The 19,985-nt window shown below is 41.8% G+C and overlaps 1 protein-coding gene, 1 non-coding gene and 1 pseudogene across 6 annotated transcripts in view; 1 reads left to right on the top strand and 2 right to left on the bottom strand.

Annotated features, from left to right (window-relative positions):
- The window catches only part of apc (APC regulator of WNT signaling pathway), a 258,558-nt gene that overhangs the window by 119,008 nt on the left and 119,565 nt on the right, over positions 1 to 19,985 (bottom strand). The gene's annotated exons all lie outside the window — the stretch shown is intronic.
- On the bottom strand, positions 32 to 224 carry LOC121277563. The gene has a single exon (XR_005942925.1). It is a non-coding gene; the product is annotated as a U2 spliceosomal RNA (small nuclear RNA).
- Positions 187 to 341, top strand: LOC121277564 (annotated as a pseudogene).

The following is a 19,985-nucleotide window of genomic DNA, read 5'->3' as shown; positions in this document are numbered from 1 at the left end:
CAGTACCATAACCACTTGGCTATTTAAGCCAAGCCAGTGCACCGTTGCCAGAGATAGTGCAATACCGGGTCGATGCGTGGAGCGGACGGAGCAAGCCCCTATTCCATCTCCCTGCTCCAAAGATCAATTTAACATATGGTCCCCAGATAAGGGACATGTCAGAAATTAAGCTGATAAGAACAGATACTATCTTCCTGTAGTCTTGGGCTACAGGAAGATAGTATCTGTTCTTATCAGTTTAATATCTGACATGTCCCTTATCTGGGGACCATATGTTAAATTGATCTTTGGAGCAGGGAGATGGAATAGGGGCTTGCTCCGTCCGCTCCACTTAACCACTCGGCCAATCTTTGCGTCATCAGCAAACTTACTAATCCTACCCCCCCCCCCCCCCCCCCCCCCCAGAGGTCATCTATGTCATTTATATAAATGAAGAATGATAAGCGGCCCAGCACAGATCCCTGTGGTACGCCACTGGACACTGGCTTCCAGGCACTAAAGCATCCTTCTGTCATCACCCTCTGTCTGCTTCAGCTAAGCCAATTTTGAATCCACCTTATCAAATTACCCTGTATCCCATGTGCATTTGCCTTCTTTATAAGTCTCCCATGTGGGACCTTGTCAAAGGCTTTGCTGAAATCCATGTAAACCACATCAACTGCACTACACACCTGGTCATCTCCTCAAAAAATTCAATCAAGTTTGTTGGGCATGAACTCCCTCTGACAAAGCCATGCTGACTATCCCTGATCAAACCTTGCCTCTCCAAGTGGAGATAGATTCTCTCCTTCAGAATTTTCTCCAATAGCTTCCCTACCACTGATGCAAGACTCACTGGCCTGTAGTTCCCTGGCTTATCTCTACAACCCTTCTTAAATAGTGGAACCACATTAGCTGTTCTCCAGTCCTCTGGCACCTCCCCCGTGGCCAGAGAGGAATTAAAAATTTGGGTCAGAGCCCCTGCGATCTCCACTCTTGCCTCCCTCAGCAGTCTGGGACACAAATCATCCGGACCTGGAGATTTGTCCACTTTTAAGCCTGCCAACACCTCCAATACCTTGTCACTCCCTATATCAATTTGCTCAAGAACCTCACAGTCTCTCTCCGAGTTCGATACCTTCATCCTCATTCTCTTGGGTGAAGACGGATGCGAAGTATTCATTCAACACTCTAGCAATGTCCTCTGGCTCCACCCATAGAGTGCCCCCTTGGTCCCTTATGGGCCCTACTCTTTCCCTGGTTATCCTCTTGCTATTGATATACTTATAGAATATCTTGGGATTTTCCCTACTTTTACCAGCCAGAGCTTTCTCATATCCCCTCTTTGCTCTCCTAATTGCTTTCTTAAGCTCCACCCTGCACTTTCTATACTCCACTAATGCCTCTGCTGATTTGCTTCCCTTGTACCTGCTAAAAGCCACTCTTTTCCTTCTCATCATATCTTGAATATCTCTGGTCATCCATGGTTCTCTGGGCTTGTTACTCCTTCCTATCACCCTAGCAGGAACATGTTGAGCCTGTACCCTCGCCATTTCCTTTTTGAACACCCCCTACTGCTCTTCTGTAGATTTCCCCACAAGTAGCTGTTCCCAGTCTACCTTGGCCAGATCCTGCCTTATTTTACTAAAATCCGCTCTCTCCCAATCCAAAAGATTTTTTTGCAACTTGTCTTTTTTGCAACTTAAGAAGCAACCTTCAAATTAACTTTATCTAAGATAAGGCTCTATTCCATACTCAACATTAAGCTTCATTCTTAATTAAGTTTGTAGTGCTTTTTCAAAAATAAAGTAACATTATTAATACTTTTAAAATTAGATAGTAAAATTACAATCTTCTAATCAAGTCTTCGAATCAAAACTGCTGCTTCTCCAGAGTTATATATGTGGCCAATGCTTCTTAGAGAGACAGAAATAATTTTGTTAACGTGAAAGGGTGAGAAGATACAAAGAAAAGAAAAATCAAAGAAATTTGTTACTCTTCCATATTCTCTTGTTTAAATTCTGTTTTTTTTTAAAATGACATAGGGCTGGACTGATAAAATGGTCACAACTGACCACATGATGGTCTTTCTGGAAGTTTCTCAGCAGTTTAAAATGAACAAATGTTAACTTATCAAACTCCTGGAATATGACACTCCTTGCAGTGCACAAACATTCCAGCCAAGCCAACACAAAAGGCAAGTGACGAGGTGTCTGCACCAGCCAGAGACAAAGACAGAGTTATTGTGGCTCCTCATCTCTAATGTTATGCTTATGGTTCCACAGTTTCATCTTGCACTCATCAGGACAATTCGCAAAAATAAACTGTAAGGCAAATAACTATTGATACTGTATGAGAAGAGTGTTGATTGTTTGGCAAGTGGACTCTGATTGGTGGTGGCGCTGCCATGGTGATGCACCAGTTGATGATGACTTGACAGCTAACTGCCAAGTTGGTGAGAAATTTGAACCAGGCAGTTTGATTCTAATTGGTTATGGCATTGCCCTGAGGAATGAGTCAGCGGATTGCTGTCACCTATTTTGTTTAGCAGAAACAGGCGCAATGTGTGTACATGTTCTTTCTGTCTGCAAAGAACAGGGCTCTGTGTATTAATATATGTAGCTTCCGGTACACGCAAATGTGCCACGCTCTGAGCCCAACTGACAATCTAAAATTGGTTGTCAGTGTAATTCTTCACACTGAGCATTTTTTAGCAAATGTTGTCCAATCGTGAAATCACATCTAATGTTGGACACTGTGTTTTGAATTTTGCAAGCGCGGGCTGGTTCGGTACGGCTTGATACGATCCGACAGTTTGAGAGATATGGTCTAGGTACCCAGCATCACATTAGCATTGAAATTCATATACCACATTACTCATTTGTGTGATAGGCAGAACGTCTTTTTGGCTTGAAGCAAGCATCCTGTTAGTGGAGAATATTACTCATGTTGCTACTGCATGAAATTAGCTGATCAGGATAGCCATTATACTGCAGGTTGCCTTTGATGCACCCTATTTCAGCATCAAGCTTGCATGGTGAGCAAATGGCTCCTGACCTATTTGAGAGGTTGCTGATAAGGCCAATTTTGTAGCGTGTGGAACTGTAAGAATCCCAACGCAGATATTGACCATCGTGCTAAATGGGATAGATTTTGAACAAATCTAGCAACTCAAGGCTGGGCATCCATGAGGCACTGTGGGCCAGCAGCAGCAGCAGCAGAACTGTACTTGAACACAATCTGTAGCCGCATGGCCCAGCATATCCTCCACTATACCATCAAGTCAGGGGATCAACCCTGGCTCAATGAAGAGTGCAGGGGGGCATACCAGGAGCAGCACAGGCATCCCAAAAAATGAGGTGCCAACCTGGTGAAGCCATAACACAGGACTACTTGCATGCCAAACAGCGTAAGCAGCAAGTGATAGACAGGGCTAATTTGATCTCACAACCAACAAACAGATCAGATCTAAGCTCTGCAGTCCTGCCACATCCAGTCGTGAATGGTGGTGGACAATTAAACAACTCACTGGAGGAGGAGGCTCCACAAATATCCCCATCCTCAATGATGGAGGAGCCCAGCACATCAGTGCAAAAAATAAGGCTGAAGCACTTGCTACAATCTTCAACCAGAAGTGCCAAATGGATGATCCATCTTGGCATCCTCTAGAGGTTCTCAGCATCACAGATACGTGTCTTCAACCAATTTGATTCACTCCACATGATATCAAGAAATGGCTGAAGGCACTGGATACTGAAAAGGCTATGGGCCCTGACAATATTCAGGCAATAGTACTGAAGAACAAAAACAAAAATACCTGGAAAAACTCAGCAGATCTGACAGCATCCGCGGAGATGGATACAGTTGACATTTCGAGTCCGTATGACCATTCATCAGAACTACGGCATATAGAAATGAGATGAAATATAAGCTGGTAGAGGTGGATGGGACAGGTAGAGCTGGATAGGGGGCCAGTGATAGATGGAGGCCAAGAAGAGACTGCCAAAGACATCATAGACAAAAAGACAAAGGAGTGTTGACGGCAGTGATATTATCTAAAGGATCTGCTAATGGGGACATTAAGGGTAGAATGCAGGACCAGCAAGTGGGAGATGGCCCTAGTGGGGGTGGGGTTGGGGGAAGGGATCGAAATGGGCTAAAAGGTGGAGATGAAACAAAAGATCTAAATAAATTTAAAAATAGGAGGGGAAAGAAAAATAAATTTGTTAAAAAATTATAAATTATTGGAAAAGGGGGGATCGGAAAGGGGTGGGGATGGAGGACAGAGTTCATGACCTGAAATTGTTGAACTCAATATTCAGTCCGGAAGGCTGTAAAGTGCCTAGTCGGAAGATGAGGTGCTGTTCCTCTAGTTTGCATTGAGCTTCACTGGAACAAGGACAGACATGTGGGCATGAGAGCAGGGTGGTGCGTTGGAATGGCAAGCGACAGGGAGGTCTGGGTCATGCTTGCGGACAGACCGAAGGTGTTAATAGTACTGAAGACTTGTGCTCCAGAACTTGCCGCGCCCCTAGCCAAGCTGTTCTAGTACAGCTGCAAAATTGGCATCTACCCAGCAATGTGGAAAATTGCCCAGGTAAGTCCTGTATACAAAAAGCAGGACAAATCCAACCCGGCCAATTACCGCCCCATCAGTTTACTCTCCATCATCTGTAAAGTAATGGAAGGGGTCATCAACATTGCCATCAAGCGGCACTTGCTTAGAAATAACCTGCTCACTGACACCCAGTTTGGGTTCCGCCAGGGTCACTCAGCTCCTGACTTCATTACAATCATGGTTCAAACATGGACAAAAGAGCTGAACCCCAGAGGTGAGGTGAGTGGCTGCCCTTGACATCAAGGCTGCATTTGACAGAGTGTGACATCAAGGAGTCCTAGCAAAATGGAGTCAATGGGAATCAGAGGGAAAACTCTTCACTGTTGGAGTCATATCTAGCACAAAGGAAGATGGTTGTGGCTGTTGGAGGTCATTCATCTCAGCTCCAGAACATCACTGCAGGAGTTCCTCAGTGTAGTGTCCCAGGCCCAACCATCTTCAGCTGCTTCATCAATGACTTCCTTCCATCATAAGGTCAGAAGTGGGGATGTTTGCTGATGATTGCACGATGTTCAGCACTATTTGCGACTCCTCAGGTACTGAAGCAATCCATGTTCAAATGCAGCAAGACCTGGACAATATCCATGCTTGGGCTGACAAGTGGCAAGTAATTCACGCTATACAAGTGTCAGGCAATGACCATCTCCAACAAGCGAGAATCCAACCATTGCTCTTGATGTTCATTGGCATTATCATCACTGAATCCCCCACTGTCAATATCCTGGGGGTTACCATTGACCAGAAACTAAACTGGACTAGCCATACAAATATTGTGGCTACAAGAGCAGGTCAGAGGCTAGGAATTGTGTGACGCCTAACCCATCTCCTGATTCCCCAAAGCTTGTCCACCATCTACAAGGCCCGAGTTAGGGGTGTGATGGAATACTCCCCACTTGCCTGGATGAGTGCAGCTCCCACAACACTCAAGAAGCTTGACACTATCCAGGACAAAGCAGCCCGCTTGATTGGCTCCACCACCGATGCACTGTGGCAGCAGTGCATACTATCTACAAGATGCATTGCAGGAGTTCACCAAGGCTCCTTCAACACCTACCACACCCACGACCCCTACTATCTAGAAGGGCAAGGACAGCAGATGGATGGGAACACCACCAACTGCAAGTTCCTTTCCAAGTCACTCACCATCCTGACTTGGAAATATATTGTTCCTCCTTCACTGTCACTGGGTCAAAATCCTGGAACTCCCTCCCTAACAGCACTGAGGGTGTACCTACGCTACGGGGACTGCAGCAGTTCAAGAAGGCAGCTCACTACCACCTTCTCAAGGGCAACGAGGGATGGGCAATGAATGTTGGCCCACCCAGAGAAGCCCACACCCCATGAATGAATAAAAAATACATGTTGGGATTCTTACAGTTCCACACACTAAAAAGGTTAGCCTAATCGGCAACCTTCTAAATAGGACCCAAGCCAATGATCACCATGCAAGCTTGATGCTGAAATTGGGTGCACCAAAGCCATGCTGCAGGTTAGCTTGGTCAATTTGTGCTGTATATCGCGCCAACTCATGAACAGGCCTAAGTTTGTCACTTTCGGCCCTGAAAAGTGCCCAGTCTACCTCAGATTACCCCAGAATGGCAAGTTATGTCAAAAAATTGAGCAACAGGTGAAGTTAGCTGTTTCACACTGCTACTTTGCAGTAGCAACATGGGTGGTGTTCGCCACTAACAAGCCATCAAGCAAAAAAGATTTTCTGCCTATCACACAAATGATTAATGTAATATTTGAGTTCAATGCCAGTGTGATGCTAGGTATGTAGGCCGTACATCCCAAAGGCTGGCGGATTGTGGCAAATAGCATGTTCTTTCCATTATTCACAGCGGATAAGGTACAGATCAGACCCAACCAGCCCTTGCTTGCAAAATACAAAACACAGTGTCCAACTTAGATGTGATTGGAGGACACTTGCTAAATAATCCTCAGTGTGCTAAGAATTACGTTGACAACCAATTTAAGATCGTCAGTCGGGCTTGCAGTGTAGCACATTTGCGTGTACTGGAAGCTACATATATTAATACACAGAGCCCTGTTCTTTGCAGACAGAAAGAATATGTACATAGATTGCACCTGTTTCAGCTAAACAAAACAACTGACAGCCATTCACTGGTTCATTCCTCAGGGCAATGCCTTGACCAGCCAGAGTTAAGCTGCCTGGTTTAATTTTCAAACAATGCTTGGCAGTTAACTGTCAGTCTCCATCAACTGGCACATTCTCCATTGCAATGCCTCTACCAATCAGGGTCCAGTTGCCAACCAATCTGTGCTTTCTTCTCATACAGTATAAATTTGTTGTTTTCTCTTACATTGTATTCTTGCGAATTGTCCTGATGAGTGCAAGATGAAAAGCTTTGACAAAATGTCTCTTTTCTCAGTAATATGGAATTAATAGGAATAGGCCTTAAAATCTGAAAGCAATAGGAAGAGTAATTGATGGGTTTAGGAGGATTGGGATGGTTATGGGACCAGGGGACACTGGTTAACCTGTTTGATGGTTGTGCAGCACAGGAGAGTATGCTGGCATCATTAAGTGGGCAACAAGTTTCTTGAAGTAGACCAGGACTGACAATAGGGGGGCAGGGGGGGATGGGGCGGGTATGTGTGCAGAGAGAAGCGAACACAATCTGGCAGTATTTGTGGTTGGTGGAGACAACAGTGTCCATTAGTGGGATGAGGACCCAAGAGATCAAGATCTGAAATTCTCTTGACTTCTTTAAAACCATCACATTCTTGTCAACAGATCTAGAATTTTTAACAGCAATGAAAAATCAAATGACAAATAAAGTACACTCTCAATAAATTATCTCTATTTTCTTTTCAATCAATACAGACCATGACCATAACAGCTGTTACTTTATATTAGAGAATAGCACACTAGTGTCAGGCTTGCCTGAAATAAAACTGGGAATTGAATTTCCAGGTTCTTCCAAAGTCCTTTCGAGGAAGCAAAAAATCCTAACTTTTAAATCCTCATAGACTAAGCAGACCCACTCTTCTATCCTTCTAATCATATTGATACACAGATTGCATGTGAAACTTAGGCTTTTTTAGACATGCTCAGGCCCTGAAGTATAAACTTTAATGAAGATTTTCAAGGACATAAAAGACAACTAAAAGGGTAAATTTAATCATGCTGTGAAATACTGGATTTCTTTTGTTAAAAACACTGACAAAGAAAATGGCACACAAAACCGAATTCAATTGGCTAGAGAAGTATGTAAGACAATTGGGAAGGGAGATGATACTTCATTCAAACTGGTCAGTGAGAACAAAAGAAACAACTGCCTCAGAATTGAGCTGAGGTCTGAAGGGAACTTGCCTCACTCAAACGTTGCATGATTATCTGTTCAAATACAAGGAGACCCATGATTTTGAGCTGTGCATGTACAAAAAGCTTTGCTCGACATCATTCTGGGAATCTTAAGCATACTTTTTTTTTCTTATGTCAGCAAATAAAAACAAGTAGTTACTACCAAATTTCAACAGTTGTCTTATATGTAATTTGCATTTGAGAACATCAGAGAGAAGAACAAATCCTGACCTCCGCATCAATCTTTGTGGGCCTTACCTAAATGCCATCATGTTGTTCAAGTAAATGCATTTTTATGGATTATAGATTAAAATACAATGCATTGTTCCAAGGTGGGAGTTTATCTATCTGTAGTCACAATCTTTCTGCTAATTTCAGTATCAGTCAGACACTCAAGGGAGAGAGCTGAGCAGAGATGTGAATCTTCTTTGAGGGATGCAAAATAGAAATCCAATTCAACCAATGCCATTCATTCAACCCTTAGCAACGGATTATACACAGATTATACCCAGGTATTAAAGGAGTTCTTTGAGCAGGTTTCCTGCCTGGCCTATATATATACAAGAAACACAAGATAGTATGTTGGGGGGTTGTAGGGATGAGAGACAGGAGAGGGGATGAGAGACAGCTAAATAAAGAACAAATAAAAAAGTAATGTGGAAACCATTTAAGGAGGAAATGCAGAAGGTACAAGTGTTTTTTCTTACCTGTTTGGATTTGGCATTGCATATTGCTCAGTCTAAAATTATTTGAATGCTGATAAATTCTTGCAGTAGATTTTCAGTTGACATTTCTCTTGTACTTATTCATTAGCACAAGTGGAAAGCAAAACAACTACTGAAACCATAGAGACAGAATATTCTGACATCACAAACAACTGAAACCATAGTGATAGAAGTAGAGTGCATTTTTTCAAATTGAAGAAACCCAAGGTCAAGAGCCAGGACTCACAAAGTAGAAAAGATTTAAGCCAAGGCAAATTAGTAGCTGACACAAATGTTCAGTTTAAAAGCTGATGATTTTAGGAGGAAGGCAGAGAGGAAGATTTCCATTTTTTGGAGGAAAAATCATCAATTCAAGCAGGATGGTCGACAACGAGTCCTGATTTCATCAGAGTATGAACGATCCTGAATTATATACTAAATCACACAATTAATAAATTTGTGTAAAACAGGGCCTCGTTGCAAATTGTAATGTCGTACATCAATATTGAATGAGAGCATCACACTTCTCTATCTGGGAATACGGCCTCTATGCAAAGTGCAGGAATACAATTTAGGGTGGGATAGGTTCTAATTAGTGGGAAATTTGCAGACATTTTCTAATGGGAACATTTTACATTTTCTGATATAGTTTCTCCTTTGGTCGCAATTAGCAATCTGGGTGTAAATTGCTAGTTTTCAGCTTTAATCTTTTTCTCAAGTTTCAATTCAAACTCATTTGCATATCATGCATGCTTATCCGTATTGGAAAAGACTGCATGGACCACTGCTATCGGGCAGCATTTTAGAATGTAATTGTTTATTATTTTTGTGTATTAAATAATATTCCGTAATGTATTTAACAGCAGTAACCTGCTGCAGCTTTATCATCCAAAAATGGGCTTATTTAGAAAAGCATTTTTAATCAGAGCGCTCAGCCCACCATTTGAGTAATCTGTTCTTAACTGAAAATTACTCTAAAATCTGTCCAGAACCATTCACAAGTTTCACTGGTGTGTAGTAGTCAGTTTTAGTAAATTCAGTAACAAAAACAAAAATTGCTGGAAAAACTCAGCAGGTCTGACAGCATCTGTGGAGAGGAAGGCAGAGTTAATGTTTCGAGTCCGTATGACTCTTCAACAGCACTAAAGAGAAATAGAAATGTGGTGAAATATAAGCTATTTAAGGGGGGTGGGACAGGTGGAGCTGGATAGAGGGCCAGTGATAGGTAGAGGCAAAGAAGAGATTGCCAAAGATGACACAAACAAAAGGTCAAAGGGGTGTTGACAGTGGTGATATTAGTCAAAAGATGTGCTAATGCTGACATTCAGGATAGAAAGCAGGATGAGCAAGTGACAGATAGCCCTAATGTGGGGGGGGGGGGGGGCGTCAAAATAGGCTAAAAGTTGGAGATAAAACAATGGATGGAAATAAATTTTAAAAATAATAATAAAAATAGGTGGGAAAAGAAAAAAATATATAAAATATATAATTATTCGAAAAAAGGGGATCAAAAAGGGGGTGAGGATGGAGGAGAGAGTTCATGATCTGAAATTCTTGAACTCAATGTTAAGTCCGCAAGGCTGTAAAGTGCCTAATCGAAAGATGAGGTGCTGTTCCTCCAGGTTGCGTTGAGCTTCACTGGAACAATGCAGCAGGCCAAGATCAGACATGTGGGCATGAGAGCAGGGTAAGTGTTGAAATGGCAAGTGACATGGAGGTCTGGGTCATGCTTGCGGACAGACCGAAGGTGTTCTGCAAAGCGGTCACCAAGTCTGCGTTTGGTCTCTCCAATGTAGAGGAAACCGCATTGGGAGCAGCGAATGCAGTAGACTAAATTGAGGGAAGTGCAAGTGAGGTGCTGCTTCACTTGAAAGGAGTGTTTGGGCCCTTGGACGGTGAGGAGGGGGGAAGTAAAGGGGCATGAGATGGAGCCATTTAGGGCCATCTGTCACTTGCTCATCCTTCTTTCTACCCTTAATGTCACCATTAACACATCCGTTAGCTAATATCACCACCGTCAACACCCCTTTGGCTTTTTGTTTATGACATTTTTGGCAATCTCTCCTTTGCCTCCACCTATCTCTATCCAGCTCCACCTGTCCGACCCCCCCTTAAACAGCTATATTTCACCACATTTCTATTTCTCTTTAGTTCTGTTGAAGAGTCATACGGACTCAAAATATTAACTCTGTTTTCCTCTGCACAGATGCTGCCAGACCTGCTGAGTTTTTCCAGCAATTTTTGTTTTTGTTTCAGATTTCCAGCATCCGCAGTATTTTGCTTTTATGTTAGTAAATTCAGTGTTTAATATTTAAAAGTTTTGATAAAGTATGAGAATCATTGTGCTTAAAAATAGCTTAACAGACTCAGTGCAGGCCCGCAAATGGGCACAGTTAACAGAAACTCACCATGGTGATTAATATGATCTGCAGGCTTGTCTGTGCCTCTTGAATTCCTGCTGCCATGCTTTTGTCACAATTTGTCTGTCAACTTGTTTCACTCATTATAAATACCTATGTCCACATTTATAACAGGGCTTGCCTGTGTAAACTTACATTGCTATATAATCTTAATGGTTCCCCTAGGTTCTCATGTTATCTTGTTCTTTTTTTTTTACACACACTGATTTTCAATTTTATTTTAAATATAAATTATAAATAAATATGCCATGCCTTCCATTCGGCCCTAGTGACTTATCAACTTAAGTACAGCCAGCTTTTCTGGTACTGCCTCAAGCAATTTATCGCCCAGTCAGTATCTCAACTACATATTCTTACTCTGTTTTTGCAATATTTTCTTCCTTGGTAAAGACAGATACAGTAATCAATTAGTAGCTTAGCCATGCCTCTACCTCCACATGTAAGTCTCCTTTCTGGTCAATAATTGACCCTATCCCTTCTCTTACTATCCATCGATTATTTATATGCCCATAGAAAATTCTTGGATTCCTTTTTACTTTACCAGCTAATCTATTCTCATACTCACTCTTTCCCTCTCTTATTACCCTGTCCACTTGCCCTCTGAACTTTCTAAATTCAGCCAGTTTGATTATAGTTTTGCAGGTCTGGCAGCATCGGCGGAGAAGAAAAGAGTTGACGTTTCGAGTCCTCATGACCCTTCGACACTTCTGTCGAAGGGTCATGAGGACTCGAAACGTCAACTCTTTTCTTCTCCGCCGATGCTGCCAGACCTGCTGAGTTTTTCCAGGTAATTCTGTTTTTGTTTTGGATTTCCAGCATCCGCAGTTTTTTTGTTTTTATATTGATTATAGTTTTGCCTGCCAACCTTTGATTTCAATTTACCTGGGCCAGATCCATTCCCAACCCCCTAAGATTGGCACTGCATCGATTAAGTATTTTTACTCTGGACTGCTCCTTGCCCTTATCTATAGTTAATTTAAACCTTATGATAGTATGACTGCTGTCCCTATATGTTCCCCTTGACCAACCTCATTCCCCAGAACAAGCTTTAGCAAAACTTCTTTCCTAGTTGGGCTGAAAATATACTGTCCAAGAAAATTCTCCTGAACACACTTCAGAAAGCCTCTCCCTTCTCTGCCCTTTACGCTATTATCCCAGTCTATATTAAGATAAATGAAATACCTATTTATCAATGCTCTACAGTTGTTGTACCTAATTTCCCTGAAAATTTTCTCCTCAATTTGTTTCCCAATAATTGGTGGCCTATTGTATAAATGCAGCAGCATATTAGCACCTTTATTGTTTAATGCAGCCCAAGTTGCCTCACCCTGGTCTACAAATATTTTGTTGTTGCATGTGGCCGTCTTAAGTACTTAACACAGTGAAACTACTTGAAAACTTGACTGAACCCACACGCACAGTTTCAAAACCAATTTCGTCACTGTGGTGGCACAGTGGGTTGTAAATCCTGAGCTGCTCACATCCCAGAGGGAAACCACAACTGTTTTTGCAATTTGTATTTTTATTTTGAGATGCGAGCCTTGGATTCAGTTGTAACAAGTCCACTGAGTCTTAAAGGTTTTTTTACAAAACTAAATTAAACATTTATTAATAAAAATGATTTTAAGCATACACATAGGTCTACAAATTACTACTATGATAACTCATAAATCCCCCAATTAATCTAGCTCCCAGTTACAGCTCCATTAACACTACAGCAAAACAAAACAAATTTCAACTGACCCAGGCAAAGCACACAATACCTTGGACAATGATATTTAAACTGAATTCTCTTAGCTTCGGCTCCTGGAGACAGCAGCTTGGTACATAGAGGCTGGAGGCTTTTCACAATTGTTGGATCTTAGAATGCCTTCTTCTTATACATAACCTCATCTCCTTTATACATGTTTCCCCCTTTTTAATGTAAATATTATTGTTCCAATTTGTCTTTCCAACTTTACTTTCTCCATAATATAAATCTTTCATAGTACTCACATTATCAGTAATCTTTGAGAAAAATAAACACACTGTTTAGCTTAGCCTCTGTTGGCTAGGTGTAACACGTTATTATCTCTTTGACATTCATGACTCTGGTTTATCTAAAAATGCAAATGTTCTCACACCTCACATTCTAAAACTTCAACCATGTTTCCATATTTAGCACTTCCAACCTAGTTTCCCTTCTGATACATCAAAGCACCGGGACCAGATGTCTATAATTCAATTAAAACACACACACACACGCGCATGCACACACTTACAATAAAATTGTGAAAATTATTATATTTCTATGACAACCACCTGCTTCCATTTACTCGTTGTCTAATGTTTCCAATTCTGTACAAGTCCCCATCTGTTATGGACAGGGGTGAAATGGTAGGATCGTCCCCCCCTACCTCTTTCACCACCTCTTGACTAACCCCAACAAGGTGTGTTTTAAATAAAATATGTTTTAGCACTTTGAGTGTTGAAATTCTCAAGAACAGACGCAAGACAGGTTTTCTCTTAAGTTTAAAAAAATATTTATTTCTCAACACCAGAAATGTAAAGGGTAGCATGCACTGAGGCTTTTTTAAGAAAATGTCCAACAAGTTATTATTACACTTAGTTTTCCAGATGAAAGCAGGCAGTGTTGCAGGCCTAATGATTTCGTATTGGTTCACTGAAGGAAATGGAGGTTGGAAGTTTTTGGTGATGAACTCATAGTGGTTTCCTCCTTGCAACGCAGGTCTCTGCCTTTGTTCCCGTTAAGGTGACGCTGAACCCTGCAGTGAAGGTCTGGCTTGGTTCTTCAAATCTGTAGGTTAAAAGGATCACACTTCTCTGCCTATTATGGAATTCTAGGTAGGGTCCTTCCTTTGTTAGGCAGGGTCTCTTGCCTTAGAATCTCTCTCTGAGTGACTAACGTGTTGTTCAAAATGCATGTTAAATGTTTCTTCTCATAAGCTGGTTTCTGTCAGGTGACCACAGTATCAGTATTCCCACTGTCCACATGAACAGTCCCTGATGACGTTAACATTGAGACACAATGGGATTTGAATCTCGACCATTCGAACCTTCTTGTGTTTTTCCTTCACACCCCTTCTGTGGATTTTATTCTGCAACCACTAAGTCTGCATGGCCATTGTACATCAGCTTCTGTAGACAATAGTGTTTGCTAATGCCATAGGAGAGATCTGTTACATTTTTAATGTCTCTTCAATAGAATGTCAAAAAATGTTGTTCACATTTTAATGTCCTATCCAGACAAGCAAACTACTTCCAGCCTTGGGCAGTTTGATGTATATTTGCAATAAGGAGGGCATCTTGACTCCATCTTGCTTCAAGGTAAATTGTCCATTTTCCATTCTGCTTTTAAAAATGCAAGTGTCCATTTGTTCATAAATTCATGGGCATAATAGCGAGACACAACAGTCTCTATTATCAATTAAAATCCTGTGCAGCTATTTGCAGCTGCAGCTCACAAACCTTATTTAGCACACTTCTTGTACTTACACACATGCACTACAAGCTTATCTTAGACCTTCTTGTACTCTCTCAGTCTGATCCCACCTAATACCATACTATTGATCTGAATGCTGCCAGGTCTTGTTACATGCAGACATGGACTGCTTCAGTAGCTGAGTTGTGGTGAATGGCGCTGAACCCTGCAATCACCAGTAAACAACCCCATTTCTGACCATATCATAGAGGAAAGGTCATTGATGAAAATGACCAAACAGCTGAAGATGGCTGGGCCGAGGATATGACCCAAGGAACTCCTGCAGTGATGCCCTGCAGCTGAGATGACTGGCCTCCAGCAACCCTACATTGTCCCTCTGTGCTAGATATGACTCCAACAAGTAGAGGTGTTTCCCTATGATTTCCACTGGCTTCAATTTTACAAGGGCTCCTCCTTAATGCTGCAGTTGATCAAATATTGCCTTGATGTCAAGGCCAGTTGCACCTCTGGAATTCAGTTCTTTTGCCCATATTTGGGCCAAGGCTACAATGACATCTGGAGTTGTGGGGTTCTGGAAGACCCCAAACTGAGGAGCCAGCAGGTTATTGCTGAGAAACTGTCACTTGATAGTGCTGTCAATAATGTTCCATCACTCTTCTGATAACTAAGAGTAGACTGATGGTGTGGTAATTGACCGGGTTGGAGCTGTCCTGCATTGTGTGGGCAGGACATAACTAGGCAATTTTGCAGAGTGAGGTAGATGCCAGTACTATAACTGCACTAGAAAAGCTTGGCTAGGAGTGCAGATACTTCTGGAGCTTCTCTACTACAGCCGGAATGCTGTAAGGTTCCGTAGCCTTTGCTGTTTTCAGCCCATTCTTGATATCATGTGGAGTCTATCAAATTGGCTGATGACTGGCATCTGTGAAGCATCCACTCGGCACTTCTGGCCAAAGATGATTCCAAATTCCTCAGCCTCATCTTTTGCACTTATATGCTGGTCTCTGCCTTCTTGATAATCTTAAGCATAGAAATGTTTATGGAGGCCTCCAGCTCCTCTAGGTAACCATTTAATTATTTAGCACCATTTACAACAGGATGCAGCAGGGCTTCAGAGCTTTAACGTGATCCTCTGGTTGTAGATTTGCTTAGCTCTTTCTATAGGCATTCTGCTTCTGCCATTTAGCATATACAGAGCCCTGTTTGTAGTTTCACCAGGTTGGCAACTAATTTTTTAAGGCGTGCATGGCGCTGCTCCTGGATTTCATGCTCTCCTACACTCCTCACTGAACTAGAGTGCTCCCCTGGCTTGATGATAATGGTAGAAAAGGGAAATGCTGGGCCATGAGGTTACAGATTGTGGCTGAATACAATTCTGCTGTTACTGATTGCCGATATTGCCTCATGATATGCAGTTTTGAGTTGATAGGCTCAGAACAGATCTATCTCATTTAGCACGGTCGTGGTGCCACAGAACACAAAGAAGACTATCCTCCACGTGAAGGTGGGTCTCCATCTGCACAAGGACAGTGTGATGGTCAATTCAATACTGAATTTCTCTCTTGTTGGTTCTCTCACCAGCTGCCCCAGGCCCAGTCTGGTAGATTCAGTCAACCCTCCACTAAGAGTACATTCTGTGCCCTTGTTATCCTTGGTGCTTCTTGCAGGCTATATTCAGAATGGAGAAATGAATACTGATTCTTCAGCTGAGGGAGGGCAGTAGGTACTAATCAGCAGCAAGTTTTCAAGTTATCTTGCCGATGTTTGACCTGATGCCACGAGGCTTCATGGGGTCTGGAGTCAATGTCAAGGATGCCCAGTACCACTCCCTCCTGAATGTATACCGCTGTGCTACCACCTCTGGTGGGTCTGGTCTGCTGCTGCCACCTACAAGGTATAATCCAGGAGTGTGATGGAATACTCCCCACTTGCCTAGGTGAGTGCAAATTCAACGCCACTTGATGCTCAATAGCATCCAGGGCAAAGCAGCTCGCTTGATTGGCACCTCATCTATCACCTTAAAATGCACCTTCCGTACCAGCGGCACAATATGGTTGTAATATGTACCATCTACAAAATGCAATGCAGCGACTCACCAAGGCTCCTTCAACAGTGCCTCTGAGACTCATGATCTGTGATGACTAAGCAGAAAAGGGCAGCAGGCGCAAGGAAACATCCTCACCTACAAGTTTCCCTCCAGGTCAAACACCATTCTGACTTGGAATTATATCTCTGTTCCTTCATCGTTGCTGGATCAAAATCATGAAACGAATCTACCTAAACGCACAGTGAGGCTACTTTTACCACGAGCTGCAGCAGTACAAGGTGGTGGCTAACTGCTACCTTCTCAATGGCTAATTAGGATGGGCAATAAATGCTGGACTTGCCAACAAAACCACATAACATGAATGAATTACAAAAACAAAAATCATCTTCCAGATAGGTTAAAACACAAAAAGAAAAAACTGATGGAAAGTGAACACTTGCAGCAAGAAAAAAATACATTCTGGATTAATTAGCTGTAAACGTCCCTTACCAAATGAACGATGTCAGGTTATGTTTATTCACTGCAATAGACATCATCTTAAAATGACTGGACAACTTAAACACAGTTCCATCTTTGCAAGAGACAGCACATTGTGCATTACATAATATAATTCTGACTGTCTCCATTCAACTTACTGTGCACAATACTGCTTATAATTTAAGCATCCTCCCTTTTTCTCAGGGAAAACTGTTGGCACAAAATATAATTACATGTCTGCTAAAGTTTCTAACAGAAAATTTTAGACAATTCTTTGTTTCTTTAAAAAATCATTCAGCATATGGGAATCACTGGCAAAGCTGGTATTTAAACCCCCTCCTTACTTGCCCTGACAAGCTGGTGGACATTCTTTGTGAACCACTGCTGCCCATGGGAGAAGGTGCTCCCACAATCAGTTAGCTGGAGCGGTTTCAATACACCTGTGCGACAATCCAACAGCTTCATGGTCATTTTTACTGTCATTGTTAAATTTCTAAGTTTAAAAAAAACTGAACTTAAATCTCAACCTGCCTTGATGGAATTTAATTAAACTCATGTTCTCCAGATTTTTACTCTGGAACACTGGATTACTATGACCCCCCACACCCCAACCCCCACCACCCAAATACTAGCCATATACTACTGCCAGACCCGCTGAGCATTTCCGGTATTTTCTGTTTTTATTTCAGATTTCTGGCATCTGCGGTATTTTGCCTCAGTACTAGCAAATGGATCATGGATTCCAACAAGGGCTCTGGACCAGATTGAAATACTCTTATTACACCCTCACAGCATATGAAAGGTGAGTAATATTGAAACTGATAAAGATTTGTGGGAATTCTGACCTCAAGAACCATACTTTGATTGTAACTGGACAGAGACACAAAATGACTTCATCCAAGGCTGCTTAAAACTGGAATTCCAACAGAGGGCAGCAGATCTCTAGTAAAAACGAGATAATGACTGAAAATACAAATCAATAAGCAAAATTACAGTAAACAATGGAAGATATGGAAGTAACATATCGCCAGTAAAAAAAAGCATTGTTGCATTTTCTTCATTTATATAAGTGCTGAGGAGAAAGAGCGACTAAGTGAGCGTGCGGGACAGAGAATGAGTGTGAGAGCGCACAAGAGAGAAAGAGGGGACATGCGAGAGGGTGAGAGAAAGCAGGAAAGGAGTATGACAGACAGCGAGCGACCGTATGACACAGGAACAGCAGTAGGCCATTCAGCTGCTTGAGACTGTTATACCATTTAATTAAATCAAGGCTGATCTCTATATAAACTAAGTTTACCCACCATAGGGTTCCAAACCCCTTAATATCTGACTTCAAAAAAAATTATCAATCTCAGTTTTGGAATTTTAGTTGAACAAGCCTCAAAAGCTATTTCAGGGTACTGCAAATTTCTGCTATCCTTTGGGTGAACAAGTGTAAGATTACCCCTAAACAGCCTAGAGTATGCATGAATGAAGTGACTGAGTGAGTTCCTCCATCCCTTCAAGGTCTCGTTTCCCTTTAATTCTGACCTTTTACACATCCCCAATTTTGATCATCGCATGACTGATGGCTGAACCTTCAGCTGCCAAGGCCAGAACCGTGGAATTCCCTCCCTGAATCTCTCCGTCTCTCTCACCTCAAATCATTCCTTCAAAGTTACTTCTGACCAAAGTTTTGCCATAATATCTCTATGCAGTTTGGTGTCAAATTTTGTCTGTTGACACTTCCAAGAAGCCCCTTGGGATGCTTTTACTGCGTTAAAACTGCTATATAAATGCCAGTTGCTGTTGGGGGGGATATGTATTTGAGATGCAAGGCTAAGGGCAAGAGGAGGAGATTGTGAGTAAAAGCATGAGGGAGTGCATGGGATTTGAGAGTACAAAAGACAGTGAGAGAAAGGCCATGGAGTCGATCCAGTGACAGATTTGACTTATGAAGAAAAGCTAGAAAAAAAATCAGACAGGTTTCAAAAGAGGCAAAATTAGAAAAGTTACTACAGTTATACATTAAACACTAAGTGGGATAGCAAGAGTCAACTTGGAGCACTATCCCTAGTTAATCCACGACTGCAGAAGGCGACACAGGCACAAGCTACTAAAAGGCAAGTTTACACAGTACTTCTAATGCGGGGAGTGTTATTAATATCTGGAATTTTTTTTTAGTACTTTAGCCGAGACAGTTGAATTTTCATGGGGAAAGGGAACACAATAGGTTTATGTTAAAGAATGAGCTGGATTGGACAAATGGCTTCCATCATGTATACTTAATGCTAAATAAACACAATAGGGTGATAAGAATAAGGTTAGGCAGAAGCAATTGCATGAAGGAAGACTGGAGGACAGGATTCAAACAGAGTGGGCTCAGACTGTGCTACATTTTAAAATTTTATTTTTGCACACTTGAAACATGAAGAACTACTTTTTTCTGCTTGAGTTTGATTGTACAAATACCTATTATAAAATTCTCAACTTCAAACACCCCAGAATTATAGTGGAGTTTGATCTCTCTGAATCTTTTTAAATAGCTGCATTTTCTAAAAGATTTGTTCAGCATCTTGCTCTATATTCTCTTCCTCTATCAGAGAAATGTCATTACTTTCAGCGAGTTGGTGTAACCTCCAAGAGTTTCTCCACTTGGCTTAAAAACTACCATTTTGGGGAGGTGGGGAAATGAGAAAATAGCGTATTCTTCTCTTTACTCTGCTTTTTTATTAAAGCTTTAAGGTATATAAATGCAAGTTATTGCTGTAAAATAAGTTTCCCCTTCCTTTTTGTTAATGTTTTTCAGCCATGTTGGACTGAGATTTCACATTTTAAATATCCCCACAGCCCTTTCTCCCCCAACTGATCTGAAATTCTGAAGTCCAGATGGGTTGTGTGACTCCTGGGTAAAAGCCAACTGATATTACAGCATGTTCTCAATGCTCTCTCTCTCTTGGGGATAGGGCTGAATTCCCCTAACATTCACCC

The sequence above is a fragment of the Carcharodon carcharias genome, chromosome 4, assembly GCF_017639515.1.
Source record: "Carcharodon carcharias isolate sCarCar2 chromosome 4, sCarCar2.pri, whole genome shotgun sequence".
NCBI classification, from domain to species: Eukaryota; Metazoa; Chordata; class Chondrichthyes; order Lamniformes; family Lamnidae; genus Carcharodon; species Carcharodon carcharias.
Note: the sequence above shows the minus strand (reverse complement) of the source record. Positions and strands in the feature narration are given on the sequence as shown.